The sequence below is a fragment of the Aquila chrysaetos genome, chromosome 12 (assembly GCF_900496995.4).
Source record: "Aquila chrysaetos chrysaetos chromosome 12, bAquChr1.4, whole genome shotgun sequence".
NCBI classification, from domain to species: domain Eukaryota; kingdom Metazoa; phylum Chordata; class Aves; order Accipitriformes; family Accipitridae; genus Aquila; species Aquila chrysaetos.
In genome coordinates, this window is record NC_044015.1 from 33008038 (window position 1) to 33032603 (window position 24566).

Here is a 24566-nt window from a genome sequence, read left to right on the forward strand (position 1 = left end):
ACTTCATGTCTAGTCCCCCTCAGGACGACTGCAATATCCAATATATTCACTGCATCTCAGCAGGGATAGTTCCTACTTTTACTCTGTTCTTCCTGGGAATTTTCTCATCATGCACAGCACTGTCTTCATGACCTAAAGCATCTGGGCCAGCTGTTCCCAGATTCGTTAGCAGATGCTCCCATCCCCATGCCTGCTCATGCCGTACACCAAACCCCTTCAGATCAGGGGTCAATTAACCCCCAATTAACAATTTTAGCTGAAGACTGTAGACAGAATACCTGTATTTCCTCATCAGATTGCATCTTCTCAGGGTGCTGGCAGCTTCTCACTACGTGCCTGTAAAGCACTGAACCCACGGAGCCCCTCCATTCAAAGAGCTGTGACCTGACATGGACCCGACCTCTCCTGCATGATCCACTCATTCCAAGACTCCCGCACACGGTCTCGAGGAAGCTGAAATCAGAACAGGACACTGCTGGGAGATAGACTGAGAAAGGTATAAAGAGTTGTCTTCATGCCACACTGCTTGGGATTTGGGCCCTGGACAGAACAGGGGTCTCAGCTAGGCTGTCAGCATGTACCATCAGCCTGGCTTCCAGCGACATAAAAGCTTTGCCTCTACCCTCTCATCAGATGATCTACTTCCATAGCACCTTTGTGGATTGGTTGGGGTTTTTTAAATAATCTAGAGATCATTTTTCCCCCTTCACACAAATGAAAAAAAAAGCTTCCAGATGTTCAAACAAGTTTTTCCTTCCTATGACACCCTCTGAAAATACTGAGCTGAAGAAAGTTAGCAGACAGGAAACATCTATGCAAGTGGCTGTCCTGTTACACAAACAGTACAGTAATTTTTTATGAAGCTTTCTCAAACAGAAGGAAATCAGCAGGTCAGTTATCAGCAAGGGGCAAATATTTTTAATTACCTTGCAGGGAGGATTGTGTCTCCTGTGTTTCATTCTCATAGGTTCCCACTGGCAAACTAATTAGCAAGCATCTTCACTGGAAGAGCAGGCCTGAAGTTACGTGGCTTTATTCACCCAGGAGGCAAACACCCAGTTCATTCTCCTCTGTCACATCGTGGTCCTCTCTGCTAGCCAGATCAGACCAAAGGATAGTTGATCTGGAGGAGACAAAAACACATAGTGTGCCCATCAGCAACTCTACCTCAAGATTTCAAATGCAGTTCATCAAAGACCTCAGTGTTACATCTTCTTTAAAAGAAGTACTGGTAGAGATTTTAGTTAAAGGGCTGTCGGCTCCTCATAAACTGAAATCACAGTGTGCAATATATATTATACTTTATACACTGTATGTCACATATTATAATATTTTTTCTTAACTTCCCCTTCTTCTCCAGGAAGAATACACAGATACATCTGATCTGCCTTTGAGCTGCCAAGGTAATTAACAGCCTTGGTGGGATAGGAGTCATGCAAGTGAGGTCCTGATCCAGCAGAGCACTTAAATATGTGCTTTTTCTAGGTATGGACCTGTTGACTTCAGTGGGACTACTCACAAGCCTTAAGGTAAGTATGTACTTTCTATGGTCAGTAGCTTCACCAGATAAAGCAGAGGTAACACCACAAGAAAGAGTGATGTGCATGGGAACAGTCAGGCCCCATACATGAAACATCACGTGAACAAGGAACTGCCCTTCCAAAAGCATTTATGTTCTTTTGTTGGGAGTATCTCTTAGGTGAATTTAAGGACGTTTCTGAGGATGGGATTTAGGTGGCATCACAAACCAGCAGTGGTGAACTGGGCTTTTGATCATGAAGAAGACCAGAAATGATGGACTGTGAAAGAAAACAATATCCAAACGTCGTGTCTTCTCTGAACCCAATTCTGGTGGCTGAGCCCAAATCACAAGAAAGAGGACAGCCATCTGTGCCACCTTCTGACATGGGGTAACATCCCACATCAGTTTAGTCTAGGGAACCAAATACACCAAATGGTCTACTGGCCTGCCCACAGTGTCTTCCCGTCCATCCAGCCACTCAAGTATCCCCTTGAGCAAGGTACTGTTGCCCAGTTGAGCCACAGGCAATATCAGAGGCTGACTGCAAGCGTGCTCTCAGGTGCCTCAGGTACAAATATGTTCATTTCACTCATCCTCATGGGGAAAAGTACCCACATGGTGATTTAGACCCTCAAAGTCTATTTCTCAGTGGAGGCAGGCTAAGCTAGTTACTATGGGTAAAATGACGGATTATAGCTTTCCACATCTTGGTAATTTCATCATTTTCCACAGTGTCCCCATTCAACCTGGACATGGAGACCAAAATCCCTTTGGAACAGATCTTTGTGAGCCAGCAGGAAGAGACTTAATTATATCCACCTGATGGTCAACTTGTAGTGTGCCAGATCACAAGAGCTACTAATTACCAACAGCATTAATCACATTACTCTAGGCAGTTTGGATTCCTGGAAAATCTAGCTTTGAGGAATGACAGACTCAATATTATCAACAGATGGTGCTTCTGTCTGAAGAGGAGACATGTCCTTGATCAGTTCGTCACTGCTTAGGGTACTGACGCTCTTGTTTCTCACCCAACAGACTTCAGCCAAGGGTTGAGGCTTTACATGGCAACACACAGTCTACAAGGATGATTAAGACCTGGAAATACAGGTGTGGTGGGTTGACCCTGGCTGGGTGCCAGGTGCCCACCAAAGCCGCTCTAGCACTCCCCCTCCTCAGCTGGACAGGGGGGAGAAAATATAACAAAAGGCTCGTGGGTCAAGGTAAGGACAGTTTAATAAAGTGAAAGCAAAGGTTGCGCACGAAAGCAAAATAAAACAAATGATGTTATTCTCTACTTCCCATCAGCAGGCGATGTCTGGCCACTTCCTGGGAAGCAGGGCTTCAGTACGCGTGGTGGTTGCTCCAGAAGACAAAAATGCCCCCCTTCCATCTCCCTTTACTTAGCTTTTATATCTGAGCTGACGTCATATGGTATGGAATATCCGTTTGGTTAGTTTAGGTCAGCTGTCCTGGTTATGTCCCCTCCCAAGATCTTGCCCTGCCCCAGCCTGCCGTCGAGGGGGGGGCAAAAATGTTGGGGAGACAGCCTTGATGCTGTGCCAGCGCTGCTCAGCAGTAGCCAAAACACTGGTGTGTTATCAACACCTTTCTAGCTACTGATGCAGAGCACAGCACTATGAGGGCTGCTATGGGGAGAATTAACTCCATCTCAGCCAGACCCAATACAACAGGCAGTGCTGAAAAGCAATGTCAGGGTGATGTAGTTCATGTCCCTTCAAAATACCTAACACCTTGGACACAGGTGTGATCTCTTGAAAGGTTTCGTGGCTTGCAAAAACTCTTGGGGCCCTCATGGCTCCATCTGCAGTACAACAGTAGAACACTTCACAAGGTGAGTCCCTAACTCTTCAGAGCAGCAAAATAAGTGAGACTTAAGTGAAAATTAAAGATCAGAATTGGGAGTCCTTATTTGTCCTTATGTGAAGGTCTGGAAACCTTTTCAGTGGGTATCCGCTCTCCTCAACTGAAGGATGCATAAAAAACCAGACTGTTTGGATCCTTCTGTGGTTTAGCCGGATCCCACATAACTTCATGAAAGTTGTTGCAGTGACTTCAGTGAGCTGTGAACAAGGTCTGTAGGATGCTGCCTTGTGAATATTTACCCTCTGGTAGAGAGCAGATGTCTGCAGCCTCCATATGGGATATCAAGTTATAACATGGCAAAGCACAGCTCATTAATTACATCCTTAAATGAAGTGATTATAAGGTCATCACGTCAAACATTGCCTAGCATCATTGTGCCTGCACAAGTTTTATTTTACACAGAGCCCGGGGAAGCATCTGTTTAAAACACTTGACTCCAACTCATTAGCTCTGCTGCAAAGCCTCTCTCCTAATACACTTAATCTTTCTGCCTCTCACTTCCTACACCACCCTCCCAGCATCATCACCAAACACAGTGAACAGGTTCTCCTCTCCCTCAGAGTACCTGCTGTCAGGCTGAATTCAGCTCTCAGACACCATAGACCAGAAGTGCTGAGTTTGTCTATAGCAGACAGAGACATGCACACCCCCCACAGCAGACCCCATAACTACCCATGGGTCCGTAGGGAGCAACTGCTTCTCACAGGTTTGAGATGAGCTGCATGTGGTAGACATCTTTTTGCCTTCAAGAGCAGGATCCTGAGGAGGAAAAAATCCCATGATAATTATGTGCCGTGAAAACTACGGCAGCTCATACATGATTAGTTCAGCAGCCTTTGGAATAAGATCCTCAGCAGAAAGCAGTAGTGTGGTCATATAATCTTTGCAGAGTTTTATTTACAGTAGTTGAAGAGAAAGGAGAAGAACCCCAAGTCAAACAAGTTTCACCTCCAGCCAAGAGCAGCCACCAGTGTTTGCTGTCAAGACAACCGAATCTTTTCTTTTAAGCAACTGGCACAAAACTGAGGCTCCTACTTCCCCATGCCATTCACAGACTGATGTGTTCCATAGACCAGTGAAAGAGGAACCGTACCTCTCTTCTGCAGCGCACACCATTTCAGAGCTGCCAGCAGGTGTTGGTGTAGGTGAGCTCAGAGCGGTAGGATCTAGGTGAGCACCTCCAGCCTGTAACTCTGCCGGCAGACACAATGAAGTCTCACTCGTCTGCTACAGCTGGGTGGACAACTGTTGGGGCAGGACAGGAGCTACAGAAAGGCACCTTTCTGTAGACACGTTTTAGTGCTATTTCACTTTAGAAGTCACTGAAATTGCACTATTTCCCTTTCCCCATCCCACACGCAGACAGTGCAGATACGGGGAAAAGCTGCCTCGACCATCGGTGAGACCCTGCTAACTGCTCCAGCCAGGAGACGGATTAAGACCAGGTAAGAATTAAGCACGGGACTCTCAGCTATCATCACTACCAGGATAATGTGAAATTCTGATTAAATCTCACATCCTCTGTAGCAAAACTTGTAGAGCTGAGAAATCATAAAGCATCATTAGAAGCAGTTCTTGGTTTACAGGAGCACTTTTCCAGTACCACAGATGCGGGCAAAGCCAGACACCCCTTCCCTCACCACGCAATATGTTTTTTGTAAGACTCACATTTCACCCCTTCTACAGTGATCAGGGACCAAAGGTACTACATAAACACATGGACGTAAGGGATTTCTGTCTCAAAGAGGACAGAGGAATGGTAATACACACATTTGGCAGAGTGGGAAACTGAGGCACGGAGACTATGTCAAGGTGAGGCCCATCCCAAGACCATGGTCCAGCCCTGCCTCCCCCAGCCTGGGAGGCAATGGGGAGAGGCTTTCCAGGGTTGGTGCATCACCCAGAGACACAGCACAACTGCAAAGATGCTGTGAGCATCCCACCCCACTGCCCAGGGGACCGGCAGCCATCAGCTGAGCACTCAGTCTCTCTAAGGTCTGCAGAAGCTAAGGGCTTCTCTCTTTCTCACATGAAATCATTTGCAAAAAGAGAGTAAGGACACTTAACCTGCCTGTGTGAGGAGTCACTGCTTGCCTATTCCTTAGGCAACAGAAGCGGTGCCTAGAATTATTCACTACTATTTTAAGCAAATAGGAAAAAAACAGTCTGTGTATCCGACATCCTGAAGATCAAACTGTGCAATAAACAAAGCAGCAGCTCAGGCTGAGGGTAAGAAACAGAGGCTGGGAGAAAAAGCCTGGCCAGCGCTGATTTGACTGGGAGAGGCGGTTAGTGCTACAGCAAACTGCTGGGGAAAGATCTGCAGGACCTAATGAAGCCAGGGAGGATTTGCAACCATTTTCTCATGCCCAGCAAGTGAGAGACTGCCCCAAAAATATTGCAATGTGTTTGGATATAGGATGAATTCACCAGCTGTTTTCTGAAAAGCCTGGGATGCTGCAAACATGATTAAGGAAGAGAAAGAAAAATAAAAATAAATAAACCTAACAAGTGGAAAGATCGTGGATGAGTGTTTCTGTGACTGTTTAAAAGGATTAAAACGGTCCCCTCCAAACACAAGGTTCCCCCTCACCTTTTACATGTGCTCTTTAATTGATCATTACTTTCTCTAAAAAAGGGCAGGCGGTTACCAGGGGGTATGGAGGCATTCTCCCAGCTTTCTGGTCAGACGAGGACTGAACTTTCCCTACCTCCTCAGAGAAAGGGATGGGGATCAGAGCTTCTGCTTACCATTCATTTGGAATTCTGACCTGCTGCTAATTACACTCCCCGGCCATGCAGCCTCTGCCCAGCCAGCGGAGAATTTAACCCCAGAGAAGAAACCCACTTCTTAATGACTGTCGCTGGATTCTCTGCAGATTTGATTTTCTCAGCTCTTCTTGGGATCTGGGAAAGATGTTCACAAGTGATGAGCCCATGGCATAACCTCTCACCAGCCACCAGCTCAGCTGCAGCCGCCGACTATGCACGCTCCCACCCCCTTCCAATTATGAACCGAACTGTTAGCAGCACCACACAGCAACTTTACCGTGTGATCAGAGCAGGCTGGGAGCATACACAGAGCCAGCTCTAGAGATTCAGCTAACAGGGGCACCTCATTAAGTACCTTGGGGAGAGCTTTCAGCTAATGTGTTTTCCTTTGAACTCAAGATGGGCCTGGAGCATTCACACCGCTGAAAGGAGCCCCCTCACAACCGCTAACTCATTAAGTGCAGTAACTCAATGACTTGCCGTATGTGATGGTCTCTAAATAATTAAGCGTGTCCCTTATCACTCCTTGCTGCTCCCTTAGCAAGTTTTCTAGCCATCACCTTGCTGTCATCTTTCCTCCAATGAAATTATTGGGGATACTTCTTGTAAGTGCCCCCAGCCTTGCCCCTCTGCTACCCCAGCTGTGAGGCTGCCTACAAGAGAAGCCGGCACTCCTTTGGAAGGGAAGCAGCTCATCAGCCGGTCTCCAGCATTTTCTCCAGGGCCTACATCCTCCTTACAAGCTCCACGTCATCGAGGGCACCACATCTTCTCTACCTCCAGGGTTTTACCACCAGCTCGCCCATGAGGAAGCTGATCCCTTACCTATGCCATGGCGCTGAATTGCCCTTGAAGAGGGACTCCACCGCTGCACCGCAGGACTGCCGCTGAAACCGGCGGCAGTGCCAGCATCATCCCTCTGCTCACGGCATCCCTGGGCGCAGGAGGTTCACAGCCTCAGCTGGGTGTTTGTCACGTTTAACCCCATTTTGTAAAGGCTGGAGGCAAATGCTCCCCCATCCCTATCTCACCCAGGGGAAATCTACTGTTGGCTCCTCTGCGTGTTCGAATGGATGCAATTTGATGCTGGGTGGATTGCAAGTGCACTTGTACTTCCCTGTGAAATTTTCTGCTCGCTGCTGGGGCCCGTACAACACCTACTCATCTCAGTGGGAAATGGTATATGTTTCACAGAAAGAGCAAGAAGCCAAAGTACTGAGTATGTGCGTTTCTCATACAGTTCTGTGTGCAACTGCAGCTTATTCCTGACTCAATAACATGGTGATTCCAGCTTCTGGAGAGACGGATTAAATCAATGATTAATTTAAAGTAATTTATACCTTTTAACCATTCAAGCATATTTCCCAGACCTGAGACCTGCAAGCCGCGCTGGATCAATGCCTGGAAATCTATGAGTATTATTTCAGGTGTAACTATTTATCCCCTGTAGCACAGCAACGTCCTCGCCGCTGAGGAAACAGTTCACCCCTTGGCTCAGCCAGAGTGCCGTTTTCTGGCATTTTGGGTCCAGTTTACTTCTTTGCTCCCTCCAGGGATCATCCAGAGGGTCTGGGGATGCACAAGTGCAGTATACAGAGAAATGTTTTTCTCATCTAACTTACCCCTGTGTCTCCCGTGTAGCTGCTCCTGTACAGCCTTAGCCCACTCTCGACAGGGAGTCAAGGACCAGCGCCCTCGAGGTCCACAGCGCCCCGCAGGCAAACACTCGAGAGGCTCCTGGAGCAGCCCAGAGGACAACAGCCAGTTTGCAAACTCGAGCCTTCCCTGTGTTTATCATGCAACAGAGTTTTGGTTGTTTTTTTCCTGACCAGGAGATTTTGCTCAGCTCCTGGCGATTACCACACCACCCATGAGACAGGACAGGGATTCCTGCACCAGGCAGGCACTGAGAAAAGGTTGTTGTGACTTAGGAAATGAGGAGATGTGCCCTTTTCTTCTTACCTCTGCCCCAACTCCCACGTGGTACCTTCGGTATGACACAATCTCTCTGCACCTTGCTCACCCCTTCTGCAAAACATGGTTAATTATACTTTGAGCATCTCGGTTTCCCTGGCTCATCTGTTCAGCCATAAACTCTCCTGCTCTGCACCTTGCTCCAAGTCTCCAGCCATCTGAATGACCAGAGAAATAGAAATAGCAGCAGAGGGACTGAGTTGACAATGACCCAGTTTTATAGGCAACATAAAGTTGACTCTAATACTCTTGAGTGGCAGAAGTGTCTGTGTGGGGAGGGAGTAGCAGAAGACTTGACTGCAGGAGAAATAAAAATAAAAAAATTTAATGCAATAAAATTTCCCCAGATAGCGCTTGACTGGCTAGTTATATCACAAGTGGCGTATTTGTTAGAAAGCATTAATAAAACCCGCAGTATAATCCAGGAGGATTCATAGGAAACATTACACAGGAATTTATGGGTTTGCTGCAAAGTTTTATGCTCTCAGTACTGAGGCTCAGTTCCAGAAGACAGACTGCGGGGTGGGCTGGAAGCTCTCCCTGCTCTCCAAAACAGGCAGGAGGAGAAAACTGGGGCAAGAGAAGCATCTTTTGGAGTGGCAAGAATCTCTGCGGGACTTAGCATTATGCCAGTAAGGTATCAGAGCATCCGAATTGGCTGCTGGTCCCTCCAAGGCAGAGGGAATTGCCCCACACATTGCTGCAGAGACTCCATGGCCATTAATTCAGGTTTTGATCTGGCCTTTTCATTTGCCAGAGCAGAAGCCAAATGGACGTTTGATTTTAGCCCTCCCAACCATACCCCCAGGCCTTGCGAGAGCAGGAGGAAGGGCAAGAGCGGGACACATCTCAGCCCAGAGCGGAGATGAACAGAGAAACAAGAGCAGAGCGGGGAGACACACACGTGAACAGCACCATGTAAGCCTCACTTCTGAAAGAAACCTGGCCAAAAAATAATTCAGACCTATTCAAGTCCTAGCCAGCTGGACCCAGCAATAGGTACGTGCATCTGCCCAGGCATTTCAGAGTGCTGCTTCTGCGGTACCGCAAGTACGGATCTGTAGCGCTGAACAGCCGGGGTCAGATTTACTGTGCTGGGGACGAGGAGTGGGAGAGGTGATGCTCCAAGCCTCCTCCTCGCTGTGGAGTGAGCAGTGGTCACGCAGGTGCCTGCCCACACCGCGGCTGCATCCAGCCCTGCGAGGCATCCAGCTGAGATCACTCTGCAGCGAGCTGGAGGGAAGGGAAGGAAGTCAATGTAAAGGTTGGAGAAAAATAGCAGCCTCTTACGGAGTCAGCCAAGAATTAAATACCCTGATCTCTCAGAGAAATTGCCAGCAACCACCTTTTCCACTTGTTATCATTCCTTTTCCGTTTGCTTTTAATTTGCTCAACCTATAATTTGTTAAACAGGCTGCCCAGAAGGTATCATCTCAGAGCTGACTATTATGCAGGTGCTGCTTTTAGCCTGGAGCAGAGAGAAACGTATCAACACCAAGACTGGGGATACAGCCAGGAAAGCTGCTGATTTCACTGAGAAAATACTAAACATAAATTGTGTCCTGCTTCCGTCCTGTAACACTTTGAGCTCCTTGCAACAGCGGCATTAAAAATCACAATGCAATCAGGACATTACACAGACCAAAGGTGAAACACCACAGGAACAATGCAGGGACATAGATCACACGGGGGACCCACTTAGGAACCCAGAAGAACCAACCCACACCAGAGACTCCCAATTTTTCAAGGCAGGGAGCTGTCTCTCTGCTATGCGTTTGCAGTGCAGCACCAGATACCGCGGTTCCTTGAGTGGCGATGTGAGTAGCAGAACTAGGCAGAGCTGATCAGAAGTCTTTCAAACCCTTGATTCACCAAGAAAACCAAAACATCTCAGGTTCCATGCACCTAAGCCGATTTTCTTGCAAAGATTGGATGCCTGCTTTCCTCCTAGACTGACCAAGGACTAGCACCAGGTCCCACGGCATGCTGACATATGGATTAAGCAGGGCTGAGCTCCCAGCTTTGCAGAAGAGACCTTGGAGCCTTGGGATGGCTACAGGGATCCCACAGAGCCTGGAGCCCATGGCAGTGTGCTGGGCCAGAGCCACCGATCCCCAAAGCCTCCTGCAGCTACTAAAGGAAACCAGAGTCGGGGCAAATCCCACCAACATCCCCGAGCAGCTACCAGGCCTGACAGCATCTAGTTCACACAAAAACATGACTCTAAACCAAAGTCTTCTATCCTGCAGACAAATTGGATCTTTCAGCCTGCTTTAGACACTCAAGGACAGCTACAATCCCCAAACATAAATAACAATATTTGGCTGCTTAGATGTTTTGTGATGGGAGGAAAGTGGCATGACTTAGACCAGAACAGCCTTCAGTTCATTTGGAAAAAGGAACCCACAATAAGGTATCGGCTTCTGACACCTGCTGAAGCCTTATTTGCCCTGCCGAGAGCTTGTGGATACCCAGCAAATGTTGTGGGTTAGACACCTGGTGCCTGAGGGCAATTCCTTCAGGAGTGAAGGACACAGACTGACTTCAAGCCAGTTTGCAAAATGACCCCTATCTCCCACTTTCCTCGTCATCTTTTGCTTCCTGTAAAATTCCCTTGGATAGGCAGCACCACTGCCAGGCAAGCTGTATTTCAGACCCTTCTCAAAACATTCTCTCTAGCTATTTCTGATGCTTTTTGGAGTGGAGCCCCGCGGCTCCAGCACTGCAGGCTCCAACCCCCGCACCGAGTTAATGTCCCTGGTCCTGCTGCATGAGGCACTTATGCAGGTCTCCTAGGTCCAGCTGAGGACAAATACTGATTCCAGTATGTCAGAAACAATTTCTGTCAAACAACACACCATTCAGCTCACCCACAGAAACCCACAGAACCCACAGAAAACAAAGGAGTAAAAGCAACACGTGGTCCGTCTGCAAGCCCTTTACCCAAACCAGGCTCCTGTAATGTTCCTATAGCCCAGGTACTGCCAGATACAATCCCCAGAGCCTGGCACCCTGCACATGTGTGAAAAACGCTGTTTGTCTACACTTCTCCCTGATTTTCAATGACCCAAGATAATTCTGTGGCCAGAAGTTTCCATCAGCTCCAGCCAGAGCGACCCCTTTGATTGTAGGTGCAGGGATAGGGAAGACAGTTCTGGCATTAAGCAAGACCATTCACCCCAGAACAGCATCCCACCCTGTCCTGCCAGACCTGAGCGCTCTCAGAGGCTCATCGCCCTTTTGTCCCAGCATGGTTTCCTCCTTTCTTCCCCACCTACAGCCTCCTTTAACCCAGCACAGGTCTCCTTCCTCTGCCCCACATCTCGTCACCACCATCCTGGGCCTCCGGGGCTGCAAGAGCAGAGCGAGGCTGCCTGGGGAAACGTGCCATTAGGGTGGGGAAGACTTTGTGACTGTTTTTGGTGAAGATCTGGCGCTAGAAAGCAGAAGAAGATGTAAACGGGTATGCATCACTTGCTGTGCTGGACCGTTTGGTCACTGATTCAGAAGGCAGGAGCTCTTCCCGAGATTGCAGCTGACACATCCCGCCTGGAAAGCTCTGACTTTGCAAGTGATTATTTCAGGATGAAGATGAGCTGCTGTTTCTCTCTGTAAGTCTTGTGAGAGCAGTGTGACCCAGTGCTCTTCACCCACTCTCCTCCTGTTTACATCCATCAGAGGAAGAAAACATCAGCTCTCTGAGGCCAGACAACTTCCACTCAGGTTTCACCATCAACTAATTATTACAAAGAGGTAGGAAATAGAAACCAGCCTGGGATCATACCAGACGTGGGCTAGGAAAATTCTCAAGTTCATCTTCTGTGGTTAAGCTGCCTGTCACAAGCTGAACAAGAAAGATGATTAAAGATAGTTGTTATTGCAGTTTAGAGCCAACAGAAACAGCTTGTACTGGGAAGTGCAACACATTGTGCCTGAGAAAGTCCACTGTAAGCATTAGATTACATTTGCTCAGAAAGTATCAGGCTGAAAGATGGAAAGACTCAAATCTTTGGGCCACCAAACAGCAGCAAAACAAAGAAAAAGCTGAATGTCATTCGAAATGGGGAAGATTAGGCAGACAGATAGGGAGTGTGGCTGCACTAAGATAGTCTCTTAGACCCTGCTAAAACAGTGCTGCTGTAGCAGGTGAAGCAAGGGGCCGCAGCAGTGAGGGATGACATGTAGGATAACAAAAATATCTTGCTACCTGCTCCCTTGCTTCTGATGAGCAAGGCCAGCATCTGCGTCCCACATTCAGGTCTTGCAAGCCCTCTGGGGTGGGCATGACCACTGTGGTCAGTGCAACTGCATCTACTCTTTGGGACAGGATCGAGCCCATATAAAACTGCTCTTTTTCCAACCATTCTCCCTCACCCATATCATGCTAATAAAGTCTTTGTCCTCATTTTCTCCCTCTGTAGTAAACCATACACCAACTGAGCCTGGATCTATCTGAATCTGCAGCTTGTAAAGACACGTAACAGTTATTGCATCTAATAACATAAAAAAATACATGTACTGATCCTATTAATGTACCAAGCTCACCTTGGGGCAGCAGGAAAGTTTTTTCAAAGCCTTGTCCAGTCCCAAAATCTATGATTTCCACTCTTCTTCCTTATGGCACAAGCTGGGATGCAGCTGGAAGGTTTTCTTAATCTAGTGAGACAAAGATGCAACACCAATACCAAGGTCAGGTGCTGAAGACAGCAGGCAAACACGAGCATTGCTGACCTGCACCCAGCGCACACACCTTCCTTCCTGCATCAGGTTTTGCTGCTTTTAAAAATAACATTTTACTAAAGGGAGATTTTATTGGGGGTTTTACTAGAACTGGCCCCTCCACTTCTTCCACCTTTTGCATTAAGTATCATGATGCTCAAAGCAGAATGGGATGTGGTTCTGTAATAGCTTATAAGCCTCCCAGACAGTCTGGGAGGCAGGCTGTGTTCATACAAGTTTTTAAGAAAGTAGGCTGCTAAGCAGAGAGGGAGAAACGCTCTTGCTGAAGAAAGGGCAACAGTTGGCTACTGTCAAGTGAATCTAGATAGAAAACGAGAAGGTCTAGGCCAGGGCAGACTGAAGCTGCTCTGTGCTAAGATAGCCAAGGCAATTGCATCAATACAAGACACAAGCTGGCACAGGTACCCCGCATTTCCTACAGTCTCCGTCCCACGGTAGTTTGCTTCGGTAATAAGCCGTAAGCAGAAGAGACAATGCTTTCTGCAGCCCCCGTAAGGAGACATCCAGAACTCTGCATTATTGTGGGAGTCCTTAACAGCCCATAAATAGAGCACTTGTTTTAAGAGACAGCCCGTTACTCCCACTTACGCCACCAGCAGCTGCCCTTTCCTAGCCATGGCAAGAGCACTGCGGCATAAAGGACCTTGCCCCTTCAGAGCTGGTGCCTTATTTTAGCTATTAGCAGTGAGGCCCTGGTGACTGGAAAGGAGGAAAAGAGAACAAAAAAGCAGCGAGAGCTTTATGAAGGTGCCAGAAAGCAAAGCGCCAGGGAATCTATGGCAATGCTCCCCAGGAAATGCACTTGGGGTTTGAGCCGAGCAGCAGGGGCTGGAAGGAGGAGAAACAGCAAGCTCAATAAACAGTCCAGCTCATCGCAGAAGCCAGAGGGGTTCTTCACAGCCCACAACTCCTCTCAGACCACATAGAGGAGCACATCTTTAGTACTGACATTGCTTTGTTACAATCAGAGTGGAAAAGCGACAGTCCTATAGTGTTAGGCTATGTGAAGACACAAGCTAAGATCCTGAAGACTGGGTGTCCCCCATAAAACAAGGAGACAGAGGAAAATTAATTATCCCACTTCCTGTCTTGAAACTAGAGGTAAACTGAGGCACAAAGCAGTTCCCAGGATAGACGTCTGTGTGCATGGGTCAAGTCATGAGAAACAAAAGAAAACAAAAGTGTGTTTCATGCATCTAAATCTCTAGGGAATCAATCTGAAGAGCAGGAATATTGCTTTCAGTGACTGCATTTTTAAAATACATTGGGTATTTTATTATATTTCAGGAATCACAGCACGTATGTCCTTGCCTTGTACAGACTTGGCCCCTGTCAGAGCTCTCACTTCTGTCTGGAAATAAAATAATGGGGAAAAATCTGTATTCCTCTCTGGAAACATTCACACAAACAGCAGCACAACTTTAATTAATATAATTAGCACTCATAATGTATTTCTGTTCTTACAGCTGTGACAACACAGATATTTTGAACTATACTGCTGCCTCTCCAGCGTGAGCTGGGACATTTTGTCCTCTTTCAGCATGTTAAGCCGCCACCACAAAGAAAGTTCTTCCTAATGGGTTTTCTATGGGAAACTCAGGACAACAGATGATTTGATGTTTCACAAGAGCCTATGGTTTGCCATCCTAACTTCAGAAACAGCTAGTTAGATCCAGTCCTGACCACGCTGCTGAGAAGCCCCAAGCTGTTTCCAGCTCCCTGAAGTGGACAAGCAGGTGCCATAATCTGCATCCCTGAAGAAGGCAGCAAGAAACTCTGAGCTGGGCTTCCAGCTGGGAAGGCTGAGGTGTGCTATCGGGCAGGTTCACGAATTGCTAGGCAGATCAGCAGGGAGAGATGTCCATCATGTGTGGAGGAGAGAGATTGATTTTTACGAGCAAGCTAGATACAGAGGGACAAGGTGGTATTAAACTGATTTTCCACTGCCGTTTTGCAAAATGCCTTGCCACCTTGTCTGTGGTTTGTTCAGTCTGTGGCTGAACTAGATACATAATGCACCTGAGGTAAGCATGTTTTTTCTGGAGATGGGGGCTTTAAATACATTTTTGGGAGAGATGGAGACAAAAAGTGGCAAGGAACAATGGATAAGAAATGATGTGGGAAGACTGGAGGGAGAGGCATCCCCCAGACCTTCCCTTCTCACCCCTTCCTTACCAGCGGGCTCACAACTGTGCCCTTTGCACTGTAAGATGTAACTTTTGGACTGGTGATAGCTCTGGAATAAATTCTGAGAAGGGACCAAGGATGCAGATTGAAAGACATTATGGATATGCACCCGATGGGCCAGAATCAGAGACCTATTATCCCTGTAAAGTACACAGACACACAGCAGCAATCATTAACTGCAGTCAAGTGTATTATCTCTTCATGTGCTCTTCTCCTGTGGACCCAATAATTTGTCTTATGCTACACCTTAAAAGATCTGATAGCTGGGAGATGCAACAAGTGAGATCTCACACCACAAGACATCATTAGTCTGACTACATCTACACAAGGCTGTTTATTTTTCTCCAATACAAAGCAGAAACATTTAAAACCTTGATGTACAGTCATGAGAACAAATGAACCGAGAGCCTAGCAAATCTGACAGTTACCCTCTTTTGCACGCTTCTTTGCTAATTCATGACTGCTGATGTTATGTGACAATTCTCCCCCTCATTAGCAATTACTTATTAGCCATATAACTCCAGTCCACGCACAGCCTCTGCACTGACACCCTGTGAGACCCTGGCTGTTTCCTTTCCCAAGGGGGCTAATACACCTCTCTCAGCCTCACTATCCCCCAGACCAGACTTTTTTCATCATCCTCCCGCTCTTTTTTTTTTCTTTTTAAGAAAGAAACTGAAATGAAGATGAGACTGTTTCTACCAAGAGATGGTGGCAGCAGCTCTGAAGCTCTTATGAATTACAAAAAGTCAAAGAAGATAAGCCTGCTGAGTGGAAACAGGGAGATATCACTTGCTCTCATCAGAGGACCTCCTGGGAAGAGCTGAACCCTGAGTGTCCCAAAAATTAAGAGTGTAAATTGATATGTGCTCCTTCGCTTCACAGAATCTGTGCGTCATATGAGACAGGGGTAGCTGCTACCACGGCAACTAATCTAATCTTTATTTTAATTTTTGCTGTAGTCAGATCACAGCAGATAGGAAATAGCCTTGCTAAGAATTAGAGCAATTGTATGTGTGAACACAGGCACAGAAAACATATGTAATTGTATACGTGGCTGTAACTAAATGTAAAAAAAAAAAAAAAAATTTTATATGGGGAATACACTTTTTAAGGAAATAGAACCAAACTGGACTTGATCTCAGAGATACACAGAACAGAAATAGCTCTATGCACAGCTGTCGTGTTGAGTGTAACTGAGCCTATCACCATCCTAGGGGAAAGGACAGTGTACACCTTCAATACCTTGCATTTAGAGAAGTACCTTATGCCATCCCAAACTGCCTGTCAGTTCATTCTCCCTCCCATGAAGGCTTCTTCTGGTGAGGAAACACAGGGACCTCTTGGCCATGTCCTAATACAAAAGCCCTGACATCATCCCAAAAACCATAGTCCAGGCAACAATATGCCATCAACACAATAACGTCACCATCCCAAAGTCATACATCTCCGGAAGGGAAATGCTCGGGATCTTCCTTTCTTGACTCACCACATGGCTGGCAACCATTGCTGCCCTTCCTCAGGGCACGAAGCCAAACAGAAAGTGCAAACAGGCCAAAATCAGGAACCCCAAGTTTGAAACCCCTCAAATTCCAGGTGTCAAAAAGTTTGCAGCTCTGAGCAGGGAAGTGTGCAGTGCCTGAGGCACAATATCCCTCACCGATAGAGCTGGTGTGCCAGACATTCCTTAATGCCAGATGGCAGACATGGACAGAAGAAAAACCTTAAGCACGTTCCCAGGGATTCAGGTACCTGGGTGCTCACCAGTCAGGTACCATCTTAGGCCACTGTCATCACCACAGGCTTCCAAATATGACAAGCCAGATCCTCTCCTGCTCTAACTGGGATAGTACTCATGACATCATCAACAAAACTGAACAGTTTTACATCAACATTGTTTCATCAAAGGGTCCTTTCACAGGGACTCTTTTTGAGTCGTGTTGCTGTTGTTGTTGTTGTTTCCTTTTACCTGGAGAGCAGGTTTTTCCATGAAGAGGTCGCAGCCAGAACACCACACTCTGACACTGCTGCTATCAATACAAATCCAGAAGAGAGCTTGCAAATTTAGAGCTTAAGAAGACAGCACACAGCAAAACTCTTTACCTACAGGACCCACCCTGAAACATCCTGAATCAAGAAGAACAATTTCAGCTAAAATTCAGCCTGTCTTCTGAGCCATGAGGCTGTAAGAGTGTTGTGTCATGGGTGAATCTGACAGGAAGGAAACATGGAATGGCAAGTCTTCTTTAAGCTTCATAAAGACGACAGACATGTCTGCCTTTTGCTGACTGCACAGCACACCTCCAGTTCATGAAGTCCTTAAGCTGCTGACTGTCAAAGGCTGGGGGTTATGAGCAGGGAAAGTATACTAATTACATGTCCTACTTCAGCATCTCCTCCTGGCCACTGACAGAAACAGGATGCAGAGTTAGACAGGATTTAGCCTGACCCAAAACAGCCCTTCTAATTCTCAGCAAGAAGCCAAGATGTTCCAACCTCCAATTTAGAGGATGATGGGATTATCAACCCTTCCCTTCAGCTATTACCAAACTAGACCCCTACCTTAAGTGCTGGATCTCTCGTTAGCTCAGCAGGAGACAAGCCACGATTACGGAATAACAGGTTGCCTAAAGGTGAAGTTCTGCTTTGAAGCAGTGAGTTCATTTGGGCAGATGAGATAGGTGTTTAGAGAAAGATGGATGTTTGTGCCTGCAACAAGAACAAGCAGAGGAAACAGCTCAGTAAATGATATGGGTTTAGGTATTTTTGGTAATGTAATGCAGCAGTAAGAGGAAAACAAAAGAGGAAGAGCAAGAAACAATGAAAATCAGCTCAGCTTCAACCAAATACAACCAGATCACACCGGTGCATCAAAGCAAGCTCCTGGCCATCACCTTTACAGGCAAGCTAGAATAAATCTATTCCTATGATCCCACTATCCAAAAGAAGGCCTAAGCCCAGAGTGGGGCTGAGCATGCCCCATCCCAGTGGATTTTAATCACACACCATCAAGACATATCCCTTTTCATCCATCTGCTCCTGGCTGCTGCTGGGATCCCTCCCATCACCTCCAACTGCAAAAACAGCAGCTGCAATTAATAACGTGCAGACACTCTCAATTGCTCATCTTGGCAGCCATCTGGCTTCATTTCACATATATCCCTGCTATGAAAAGCAAAAGGGTATTTTATCTCCTGCCACCAATAGCTGAAGGATGGACTAAGAAACAAGCAAGACTGATTTGAAACAGAAGACAGATTATAAACAAGCAAGAGGCAGAGAGGAGGGTGCTCAGCGACACATCCATGCAAACAAAAGGGGAGCTGCCTTCCAGAAGCAACAATTGGGAATTTGCATTCCCTGAGGACCCATTTTGAGCAACGCTCCATGAGCTCTCAGTCATTCATTTTGTCTGTTTTCCTTTGGTTTTTTACTGTCATCATTTCTGTTCATCTCAATTTCCCTTCTCCAGGCTTTGAGTGCAAACAAAAATAACGAGTCAGATCTTTAACTGCTCTAATTTGGTGCAGTTCCCTGGGTGTCCATATAGCAAGGTTGATTTAATTCAGCCTTGTGTCTTCAAAGGCCCTTTTAATAGCGATTACAGGCCAGATGAGTGGGATTTTAATTTCCAATTAAACCAGCTTACCGCAATTCAGAAGCGCCAAATTTTGCCCAGATCTGCCGTTCAGCTCAGTGTTCTGCATTTTGTGTAAATGCTGGCAACACAACAGGAAAGAAATTAGAAAACACACTTCCTAGGATCAGGACAATCTCTTGGAGCCATGTTTGTACAGTACATAGCATAATAGGGACCTTTGCCATATGTGATGTTTTTAGATGTACATTTTTTAAGTCAATATTTGAGATGATTCTCTAACTCATTAAGCATCCCATCCCACATCCGCTGCTGAGAAATCAGCCCCAAGACCTAAGATGAGTATCTTCCCTGTATTGCAGAAAACATCACACAGTTAAGATAACGATGTTGAACTCAGATTCAGCACTTGGTGTAATTTTAGTTCAGCTGCAGAATTTCACTGGGCAGGGATTCAAGATGAGAATTCTGGTCTCGGGCAAGCTGCTGGCTTGCGGGAGGACTCGTCTGAGCCACATCAGTTTGCATTTCTGCCCGATTCCCAATTTATGGCAGTTATTGTCCTGCAAAGGAGTTGAGGGACCTTGCTAATGTCCTCACTTGCTTGGAGGCCAAATGGGACTCTTCAGGCACCCAGAGCTGCTGAACCTTGCTCTGGTAAGCAGAGGTGGGGATCCAGGAAAGAACAAATGCAGGGAGGGCCAAGGAATAAACATTCATCTGAAATATGTCAGTGTGAATCTTGATCTGAACAAACTCAAGCCAGTATGATCTTAATGCTATTTTAAAGGGGTTTAAGCGATGTGCAAAAAGGCATCACATATTTAGTTTTTTAAATCCCATCTGTGTCACATGGACCATAAAACATTCAGTTTAAAAAAAAAAAAAAAAAGTTGGCAAAGAAAAAAAAAAAACCCCACTCTCTGTACAAACCTTTATTCACATAAACATGGAAAGAAGCAGAGCTGCCAACAGATACACCTACATCCATCCTCTGAATTACTGCAACTACATCTCTTTGGTGAGTTAACATCCTCTCTCCCATACAGCTTTCCTGTTTGCATATATTGAGACGAAATGAAGTTGCAAAGAGATTTCTCTTATCATCGTTTCCCTCCATGCACACTTCACTTTCATACTTTGTTTTCCCATGCAGGGCTTGAGTTTCTTTCATTCTGTTTATTTTTTCTTCCTTGCCCACTTAAGTTAAGACAACGACATTTTGTTCTGTATTTCCATGGCTATTCCATGGTGATTTGTTAACGATGTTGGGTTTGCAGTCAAACGACTGGAAAGATAAAAAGTTGGCAAGCTGCTTCCCTCATTAGGGAACACAGCTCTCAAGCACTCAACTGCCAGCCTATTAGCTGAATTATTCAACAGAAGAAAAAACACATGACAAATAATAATAATAAAAAAAGCTACAACAAGAGTGGAGAGGGAAGGGAAGCTTATTGACTTTGGTGCTGTTGGAAAAGTTTGGCAGTATTCCTCGAAACTCAGTTTGGAATTAAACCCATCTCAGGAACTCAGGCAAGGCTGACTGGCTGCACAGAAGCAGACAGAAGCTGGCATTCATAATTCAGATACTGGACTGTATTGTTGCTGTCTTGCACTGATAATGAAGAAGCCCAAGGGGGGAATATTTCCAAAACCATAATGTAAGGGATCTGTTTACGTGCAGTATGTGAGTAACTGGCGGTGTTGGAAATCTTCCATATCCAGCCGCAGGCTTTAAGCATTGAAACAACTCACCATGAGGATCCAAAGTAATAGTTTGTGTGTGTGTTATTGTGCAATAAATACCGTGTAATTCAGAAGAGCTGAACCACCCATGAGAGGAGTGCGTTGCCTCACATGCGCCAATGGCAAGAGAAGTTGACATGTGGCAGCTGGTGCCCTTAACAAAGCTATAAACTAGACCAAAAACTCTGATGGGAAAGTCAGGACTGTCTGGCTTCTGTTCTCATGTAACCAGAAAAGAGAAAATGCTTGATTCAGGCACAAAATTAAGCAGGGTGGTCAAGACCTTGAGGATCCTCATATTGCTGGAAAGCTGCATGCAAGTGGGCAAAAGCGGGACCTCAGTCTGAATTCCTGAGGGAGATAAGTAAGGACACAGCCTCTGGTGAGAGATTTCATCCACCTGAGAGGTAAAACAGAGAGGGTATCTTGGAGACGCCTCAAGATTATGGGACAAAGTCCTCCACTGGAGAAGTCAGTACACAGACTGGACTGCACAGGAGAGCATGGACAACTGTCCACGCTCTAGAAGCAGCATGGACACGGGAGGAGAAGGGTGTTATTGGAAGGGTTCAGAAACAGGGACTGTGTAATTTAGGTATCAACTGGTAATCAAAAGCAGAAGAAATTTTGACTTGTCAAAGCATTTTTGGCTACGCCAAAAATACTCAGAAAGGGGGAAGAAAACAGAAAAAAAAAATGCACATGAAATCTACTTTTTCTTACAGCTGGATATTTCCTGTGCTAAAGCAAAAGGCAATGAGTTTTATGAAACTTCATAAGCTATAGGGATCTGCTTACTTTAACTGGCATGTGACATTACAAAGACAAAACTTGAATCTGGAGATCTGGGAAGCATGTGCTTTAGCTACTGCAGGGCCTGAAAGAGCAGTGCTGCTTATGCAGCAGGCTACCACCCACTCATTCATTCCCAGGCAGGTTCTTTCTTTCACCCAGAAACACTGTGCAAGTAGATTTTGTATATTTTTCTGAAGAGATTGGTTATACATATATCTCGTGTAAAAGTAACTTCCATTATGTTAGCCCCTGAGAGGAATCTGCATAGAAGCCAGAATTTTTATGCCACGATTGTGCTGACGGGAGAGGATCTAACAAATGAGGAGAAAGCAGCAACAATGGAATTCATCAAGCAATTAAATCATTTTAGTTGATGACCCAGACAGAAAGAGAAGTCAGGCAATGAGATCTGCTGATGACACTGAGCCATCACTTAGGAGTGGACCAGAATATCACAAGCATGATGCTGAGCACCTCAGTAATGTAACAGGGCTGAAATTCAATAGCAAACAGCAATGCCATTAGGGAGCAATTAGAAATTTTGCTGTAAGAGTGAAGACTTGACCTTTGGTCTATTGTTCCCAGAGGATAGAAAAGGACTGGTATGCAGAAGCAAGTTAGTGGCTGCAAATACCAAGACACCAGAGAAATCTTAACATAATCGGGTGAGAGATTTCTGGGGAGCAGGGAAGCATCAGTGCTAGTGTGCAAAAACAGCGATATGCCTTAGCGCACGCCGCCGGAGCCAGAACAAGGGGCTTTTCCCACCCAAAGGGCTCGGTGTATTTGCCTGGACATGCGAAGGCTGAGAAGGAATGTGATTACAAGGAATAATGTTTACAAAAGTAGAGATATTTACATTGGAAGATGAGGTCATTGCATGAACTAAAGAGTACAGAGTGGCTACAGATGTGTTCAGATGTTCCCTTCAGGCTCTCCTCCAGCCTTCACAACAGCCCAGGCCTCTCATGGCATCTGAACGTGGCTTTGAAGTTGGGAAAAGCAAGTAGCCCTGACTTCCAGCAGACAAATTGAGCTAGAGGGCTTACATCACTTCCAGCTCTCAAAGAGCTCCAGGGAAGCCACGAGACACAGGCCGAACAGATGGAGCAGCAATTCTTGGAGCAGCTCCAGTGCCAGCTTGGTGTCTTCCCCAGAGACCCTGTAGATTGATCATCCTTTGGGATAATGTGTGTGGAGGGAAAGCACAAAACCAAAATACTAACAGGGTCGCTTTCAGATGACTGTTTGGTGTACTTTTGCAATGCTACACTGTGCAGAGCTGATATATCCATAGAGAGGACCAGTCCAAGTTGCCATTTGATTTCCTAAAAATCCCCCCCCCATCACCCCAGTTTTTTAGAACCAAAAGCAAATTGGCCAAAAAGGCTTCAAATACTTGGTTGAGACTTTGGCAATTTCTCCACAAAATCAAGAAGGCAGGGGAGAAACTATTTGTCTTGAGACACGTTTGGCTTTGCCATTGGTTAAAGCAAAGGCCTTGCCGCTCCGCAGACCTCAGGCAATGCTTTTGGCATTAGGAAGCGTGCTGACATGGTCCGACAAAGGGTAATTAATCAAAAGCCAGTGTAATTGAACACTCCCACTGCTGCTCAATTAATCTGATCACTTACCTTATAAATTCATAATCGCAGCCTGTGACTGCAGCAGACCTTATTTATATGCCAGAGAGGTTTCCAGTTAGGATCAGACAGACTGTTCTGCGTTTCCAGCCCAAGCCCTAGGGCTACGTTCAAGCCTCTAGTACAGATATCACTGCTGGCTTTCTGTCGTGCAACTGCATGGGGAAATGTGATGCGCCAGTAGCACGTTTGGTGTGAATAGCGGGATGAAGGCTTCCAAAGCTGCCCGAGTGGTTTAGACCTAAACCGAAAAGAAGTGGGATGGTCAAACCTCGGAGGGCCCTCATGGTATTTCCCGCAGAAGATGGAGCCTGTTCCAGTTTCAGGTAAAACTTGAAGTAAAATGCTCAGAACAGGGGGAAGTTTTACAGACAGCCCTTCCTGCATTGCAATGAAGCTGAGAGCAGGTGTAATGATGAGAAAGAAAGTGCTCTGCTCTGATGAAACACCACAGAAATGGCTTTGCGGGGCATGATAACACTGTGAGACAGTTTAAGGCAGGCCATGAGGAAAGCTGCATCCAGCTGCTGCTAGAAGGGCGTGTGGGGGATAAAGGGGATTTTCCATAGCCGGGGGTGACACAATCCTTTCACAAAACACAGCAAAAAGCGTGTTCTGGACAGCATCCCCCACTTACCTTGGAGAGCGTTGGCAGTTGCTGTAAACACAGCCCAGAAGTACCCAAACTAGGTTAAGATTACTCCGTAGAGCAGCAAGGATATGACACAGCTCAATATAAGAGGAAACCAGGCAGTGTTAGACCAACGCTTGCTGAAGTCAGTTGCAAGGTTTGTACCAGAGCTCAGTGCTTAGGTTAAGCGTGGAAGGCATTTGCGCCACAAAAGTTTTTCATGGCAGCGATATATTTTTTTCTCTGAAAACAGCATGTCCCCATGGATAATGTCACACAGAAACAAAACACAATACTCGCTTGCCTCTTATCAAGAGGAATCCACTCCTGGATCGTCCCAACAGTGCTGAGCGCAGCCGTTTCTGCCCTTCCCTCTCCAGCATCACTTGTTGTCTCAGCCCAATGCAACCTCTCACTTTCATTCAGCTCCCCTCCGCTAGAGAAGAAAAGCCAACCTTCTTCATCCACCATCACCAGAAGCAACCAGATTGTTGGTGTCACCAACAAAAGCCCCTGGCAAAGCTTAGTGACAAGCAAGACCGCCCACACAGGTGTCCAGCAAACAGCTATTTCTGCTCATAACAAAAGGACGTTGCAGCTCTCGCATCCCCAAAGCTAGCAGGTACTACCCCCAGCAGGCACAGCAACCACAAAACAACCTAGTGCGCTGGTTAAGCCAGCTGCAATTAAGCCATGCAAAACATTAGTAGAGACACATAGGTATACCTTTCGTTGCCCCCAGTAACTTAAAGCTAGAACAGTTTATATTGGGATTATTCCTATAACCCAGCTCTCTGACTGACGAGGACAGGACTTTACCCTTCCCACATTCCCAATTCACCAAGCTGTGTCACAGTCTGTGTCTGTTCTCCTCCTACATGTAGCTCCATGAGTTGTTTCTCAGTTTTGCTCTACAGCAGTCTGTAGAGGCCGTGGCAGTCTGCAGGAGCACCCCCCGGCTAAGCACGTGGATCTAGAGCTGCTGCAAGGGGAACATCTGGATGAAGAATAGGGTGAAACTGGGGATTAAAAAAAGGAGGAGGAAATAAGTGAGGCGACTCTGCTTTCCCC

The 24566-nt window shown here is 46.3% G+C and overlaps 1 protein-coding gene across 10 annotated transcripts in view; it reads right to left on the reverse strand.

The window, feature by feature from the left end:
- Positions 1-23099, reverse strand: part of TMEM275 (transmembrane protein 275) — a 35580-nt gene extending 12481 nt beyond the window's left edge. Inside the window, exons 1-8 of one of the 10 annotated variants that reach the window (XM_041128023.1) lie at positions 22856-23099; positions 17645-17791; positions 12701-12811; positions 9120-9388; positions 4503-8452; positions 3975-4168; positions 927-1123; positions 279-453 (exon numbers count right to left, since the gene is read on the reverse strand). The gene's annotated coding sequence lies outside the window, so the exon portion shown is untranslated. Of the gene's footprint in view, positions 1-278; positions 473-926; positions 1124-3974; positions 4169-4502; positions 11892-12700; positions 12812-17644; positions 17792-22855 lie in introns of all 10 variants that reach the window. The other 9 variants (XM_041128025.1, XM_041128027.1, XM_041128026.1 and 6 more) reach the window with 9 other exon arrangements.
- Between the last annotated feature and the right edge of the window lie 1467 nt (positions 23100-24566).